General features: G+C 40.6%; 1 protein-coding gene across 3 annotated transcripts in view; it reads right to left on the reverse strand.

The window, feature by feature from the left end:
• LOC135201700 (ATP-binding cassette sub-family C member 5-like) overlaps window positions 1-2,959 on the reverse strand; it is a 362,327-nt gene extending 359,368 nt beyond the window's left edge. For all 3 annotated transcript variants that reach the window (XM_064230856.1, XM_064230857.1, XM_064230855.1), the window contains exon 1: window positions 2,787-2,959. The gene's annotated coding sequence lies outside the window, so the exon portion shown is untranslated. The remainder of the gene's footprint in view (window positions 1-2,786) is intronic.
• Between the last annotated feature and the right edge of the window lie 3,041 nt (window positions 2,960-6,000).

The following is a 6,000-nucleotide window of genomic DNA, read 5'->3' on the forward strand; positions in this document are numbered from 1 at the left end:
GCCCCAATTCGATATTATCATTATAACAAATTGATAGAAAAAAAAATAAAAAAGATAAAAAATACTCAAAAGCATCAGAGGTTATTTTAAAGCGTACATGTAAAAACATCAGCCTAGCTTTATCAAGACGTCAGCAGCTAGTATTTTGTCTTTGTAAATAAATAAATAAGCAAATAAATAAATAAACTTAAAAACTAACAAGAAACGCCGCTAAAGAATCCGTTATCAAACTCGCGCTCTTTCCGGCTGCGTTCAAAACCGGCAACAAACGGGTTCACGATCTGTCACAAAACAAAAAAAATAAATAAATAAACAAAATAAAACAAGGTGATGCTGAACGCGGCCATTAACCCACTCCCGCCATATAAACTCCCCAAGATTTCGACTACTGGAGAAATATTATAAAATATACATACATATAATTAACGAATGCAAAACTATATAAATAAACCTTGAAGCTACTGCTGAAATGTGTCAGCCGTCGCGCACGACGCACGCACACAAGCACGCACGCGCGCAGTCACACGCACATGCGTACAAAACCACCACCTGCTGGTCGTTCATTAAACCATGATCAACAAACAGGCGCATGGGAGGAGAGACTTCTAGAGCCGGTAAGCGGTTACTCGAAATTAGCTGAATAATAATAATAATAATAATAAAATAATAATAATAATAATAATAATAATAATAATAGCAGCGTCAACGCAAAATAAGCATTAGTCGGCCTATTGACTATAAAATGATGAAGCTGTTTTACGCAAGCGATCGTTTGCTGCTGCAGTTGCCTCGGATACGTACAGCGCTTTGATATTAATTTCGGAAAAAATAATCCTGACATGAGCCTAATAATTCTCCTACTCCTCTCCCACCCGGGCCCCCCCCCCCCCCTTTTTTTTTCAACTTTCCTTTCCCCTTTCTCCAGGCACTGCTTAAGGAAAATTGCTTCCCTCTTTGAGGTAGGTCACGGAGCCTCTGTGCGACGAGACATCCCCTAGACTCAAGATTTGGCCGAGTTCCCCTCCCCTCACCCCCATCCCCCGTCTCTCTCTCTCTCCTCTCTCTCTCTCTCTCTCTCTCTCTCTCTCTTGCAACGCTTAGGACTACGGCACTCTTCCGATGCCTTTCATCCTTCTCTCACATACACCCGCGCATAGGACCAGTATTGTCCATCCCGTTGTTGCATAATCTCTCTCTCTCTCTCTCTCTCTCTCTCTCTCTCTCTCTCTCTCTCAGGAAGCGTAATTATAGTCTCTACATGAAGAAGAAGAAGAAGAAGAAGAAGAAGAAGGTAGCATGTCATGTGGGGGCATGCGCAAAAGTTTGCCTTCCACGGGATAGCAGAGACAACGTTTTGAAGAAGCTATCTAGACCAATTACACCACGGAAAGCTTTTATTTCTCATGATGAATTAATTACGCACGATAGAAACACCATATATAAAAAAAAAAACACTTAATTCATGCTACACTTAATTCGCCCTGAATGGATTTGATAACGAGACGTTCTTTCGAAACTCCGTAAAACCGAGCCAAACAAAGACTTTACATAGAACCGTGGTAATCCTAACACAACCTCATTACTGCTGTGAATAGACGCAGCAAGTTTTATGGCGTTTAAGTAAATGCAACTTAAGTGTTCGGAATGTTTACTTGTGAGATCGGTCACGACACACTTTTCATACGCCGGACACTTGTGCATAGGTCTAGAATCGCAGAAGATGGGGGCCTTCATTAACTCATCCGGAAATAACTTTCAAAATCTTGCTTTAACCGTTGAGTTAAACAGGGTTGTGTAAGTACATGTTACAAAGATGTTCGGCATAACATCACGACCTCCATAGTTATAATTAAAGTTACGTGATGTCATGTCTGGGAGGTAAGTAACTTTCCATAAAAAAAACCACACACACACACGCTTATATATATATATATAGTATATATATATATATATATAGATATATTATAAATAGAATATAAATATATATATATATATATATATATACTATATAATATATATATATATGCCACACAAAAAACATCTTGCATACACAAACACACGTACTCCAGTTATAAAAACAAAGAAAATTCAAATCAAAGCACTCTTGGAAAAACAAAAAAGTTATTTGGTTTCGCAAAGCTTTGAAGTCAAATATAGCTGTGAATAAAGTATTAAGCTGAAATCAATGATGGGGGGGGGGCTGTGGGGGGGGGGTTGCAAAAGCAAATGAACCACACCAGTACGACCTGGATATCAAAGAGTAAAGTGCTTCAATAAAGCATACGTCAATTTTAAGTTTTTAAGAATAAGCTGAAAGTGCTCTGATTTCAAAGCAGTGAAAAGAACTATTGAGCTACAATCACTGAGGCCTTTGCAAGCAAGTGCTTTGCAACACCAATGTACTCCAGATCCTAAGACGTAGGATAAACCAGTTAGTAAGATTGAATATAATAAGCTGAATTAAGCTGCTGACTGTCGAATAAGCTGACGATTGGGACCGACTCGGAATCAGCTGATTCTTATTTTCGCTGCAGCCTTGGCTGGTCGGTCCAGCTGTCGTAATAAACCACACTTGAAAATACACGCATACCATACAATACATTCATTCCATTCATTAATCAACTAATCTTATTTATGAACGTAAAATTTACAACTACGATAAACAATGGATGCAGGGAAATAAAAATAAACAGTGCACTATATATACGCCAGTCCGATCACAAACACCCATACATTTGGTATAACTTTCTCGTTAGACCACGACAAATAAAAAATGGCCTGCCTACCGGTTTAAGCCGACAGTCCTCTCCCGAAGATGCTTCCGGTAAATCAGCGGCGAAACATTCGGAAATTGTAAAAACGCCGGAACTTGTTGCGACGGAACGCGATCGAAGGGTCGAGCGACACAACCTTACGCACACTATGAAGTCCAGCCAGACACTGGCTGTCACTGTGTCACTGACTCTGAGTCTGAGACTACTGCGGCGGGAAGAGAATACTCGGGGGGTGGGAAGGGGAATGGGGGTCGAACGGGGAAGGGAGGGGGATGGGGTATGGTACCGCCACCCACACACACACACTACATACATGAAGCCCGCCCCCTAATCCAATCGCCGCCCCCCCCCCCCCCCCCCTCAGAAACTTTAAGTTTCTAACGCCACTTTGCATTTTATCTTCCGCCTTCAAATACCCTGTGGAAAACGGGCCCGCGCAATTACGGCATCGGAGCCCTCACATTATCTCACCCTAATTTGAGGGGTGGGGGCAAAGTAGGCCGTTTCCAGAGTGGGAGCATAAATGACAAAATACCGACCCGTGGGCCAGGTGTGCAAAGGAATTATTAAAGGTGATGAGAGAGAGATTAAACTCCATATTATACATCTGATTATTTCGACCGCCCCAGCAAATGAAGAACTGTTACATCAACAAATCCTCGTAACTGTGATATCTAAGTACACAAGCCCAGATTCCTGAAGGCTCCAACTATAGGCCTATGCTCCAACCTTACCTCTCTGAGACCAGAGTTTATCCTTACGGAGGGAGAACCTATAACTGACCCCGTATTAAGAAAATCATTATGACCCCGTTGACCCAGGCAGTGCATTATGTAACAGGAGGATTAAGTGACTGGAGTGGGTCTTAACCAGAGAGGAAATGGGGCTTATATTCCCATCCCAAAATGCCGGGAATCATGGTATGGTTTGATAAAAATTATTTCATTCCCGAAGCCGAATTAGAGGTATCCGCCACACGTAGTTGAAAGAAGGCTTAAGAGACAAACAATTATTGTCAGAGGATGATGTGTTTGACCGAGCCAGCTGGGGGAGGAGGTGGGAAAAGATGCAAAGAAAAGCGATACATACTATACATATACCATACACTCGTGTGCCAATCAATAAAGCAATCGTTGATTGGCAACCGTCACTTAAAGCTCAGTCTAAACACGTATACATAATATCGATCAACAGTCACGTTATTTAAGATCACGAATCGACAAAGACGAACTTTTTATTCGAAGGCGATAAACGCAAATGCTGTTGGGTAAAAGAACAGTAGTATTATTAGGCTAACCGGCAACGCCATTTCGGCCCTGGTGAGGGAGGGCCGGGAATCTGGGATTGGGAGTGGGTGTGGGTGGAGGGGCATAGTCGTTATGAGTAGCCCTGACCCTGGGGATCTGTCGGTCTGTTGGTTGCGGGAGGAAGGGGGAGAGGGAAGGGGTTGCGCTTACGTCATAGTGCTTCAACCAGCTGATGATACTTTGGAACATACAGGTGAATCGGTACCAGCTGATACTAGACGCACTCGCAGGAAACCGCGCGCTGCTGCTGCGCCGCTAACGGACAGACGAGTGAACGATATAAATGAGCTGCTGAAACAGACAAGCAGTCTCTAGGGACTTTTTTGGCCTTTTTCTTTATTCCTTTTTATCCGAATATATTGCACCAGATGGATGATTTACACAATCAAGGTTAGACAAATCAAGGTTAGACAATGAAGAATGGAGACCTTACAGACCTTACAGACCTTACATGTTGTTCGGGTTGCCCCAGGCCCCTCAGTGTGAGGCACCTCTAATGTCTACCAGAGTTATTTGCTAGTGCATCTTCTGGTATATTTTGCATCTTCCAATCTTGGATGGTCTGGGATGCAGTTTAGATATTTGTCGAGCTTATTCTTAATTAATTAAACACATCTACGCTCACTCCTGATATATTCCTCAGACGAGCTGGCAATGCATTGAATAGACGCTGCATTGTCGATGTATTGTCTGTGTGCTTTCCTTATTTTTCCTGGTTTAGTTTTGGGAACTATTAATCTACCTCTGCTTCCTCTTTCTGATATTTTTAGCTCCATGATGTTTTCGGTAATTCCTTCTATCTGTTTCCATGCCTGAATTATCATGTAGCGTTCCCTTCTCCTTTCTAGATTATATAATTTTAAAAATTGTAGTCTTTCCCAGTAGTCAAGATCCTTAACTTCTTCTATGGTAGCTGTAAAGGTGCTTTGCACACTCCATTTGTGCAATATCCTTTTGATACTGTGGGTACCATATCATATTGCAATATTCAAGTGGACTACGAACATACGTTTTATAAAGCATAATCATGTGTTCAGCTTTTCTTGTTTTGAAGTGCCGTAACAACATTCCCATTTTTGCTTTACATTTTGCCAATAGAACTGCTATTAGATCATTGCATAACATGTTCCTATTCAACGTCACACCAAGGTCTTTAACTGCTTCCTTATTTGTGATTGTCTCATTATTAGGTCCCCTATATGCATATAGCTTTCCTTCTCTATCTCCATAATTTATTGATTCAAATTTATCACAGTTAAATACCATCCTATTTACCTCTGCCCAATCATATACTTTGTTAACGCCTCTTTGTAGCGCGTTCCTATCTTCATCACAAGTAATTTCTCTACTTATTCTTGTGTCATCGGCGAAACTACTCACTTCCAAGTCCTTAACATTACTGTCTATGTCTGCAATCATAATAACAAACAGTAATGCAGCTAACACCGTACCTTGTGGCACACCGGACTATTACCTTAGCTTCATCCAATTTCTCATCGTTTGCAATAACTACAATCTGTTTTCTGTTGTGTAAAAATTCTTTTAACCATCTTCCTACTTTGTCCACTATATTGTTTATTGTTTTCTAATTTTCTTTGCTAATATATTGTGATGTGCCTTGTCAAAAGCTTTTGTAAAGTCTAGATAAACCACATCTGTTTCATTTCCGTTTTTCATATTTTTGTATATGTTCTCACGGTGGACTAACATTGGGTTTTTGTACTTTTTCCAGGTACAAAACCATGTTGTCCTATATTAAACAAATTATTTTTTATTAAATGTTTCATAATATTTTTCTTCATTACCCTTTCATACACTTTCATAATATGTGATGTTAGACTCACAGGCTTATAATTACTTGCCTCTAGTCTTGATCCACTTTTGAAAGTAGAGATATATGCTAATTTGTGCTCATCATA

Source organism: Macrobrachium nipponense, chromosome 28 (assembly GCF_015104395.2).
Source record: "Macrobrachium nipponense isolate FS-2020 chromosome 28, ASM1510439v2, whole genome shotgun sequence".
Classification (NCBI taxonomy): domain Eukaryota; kingdom Metazoa; phylum Arthropoda; class Malacostraca; order Decapoda; family Palaemonidae; genus Macrobrachium; species Macrobrachium nipponense.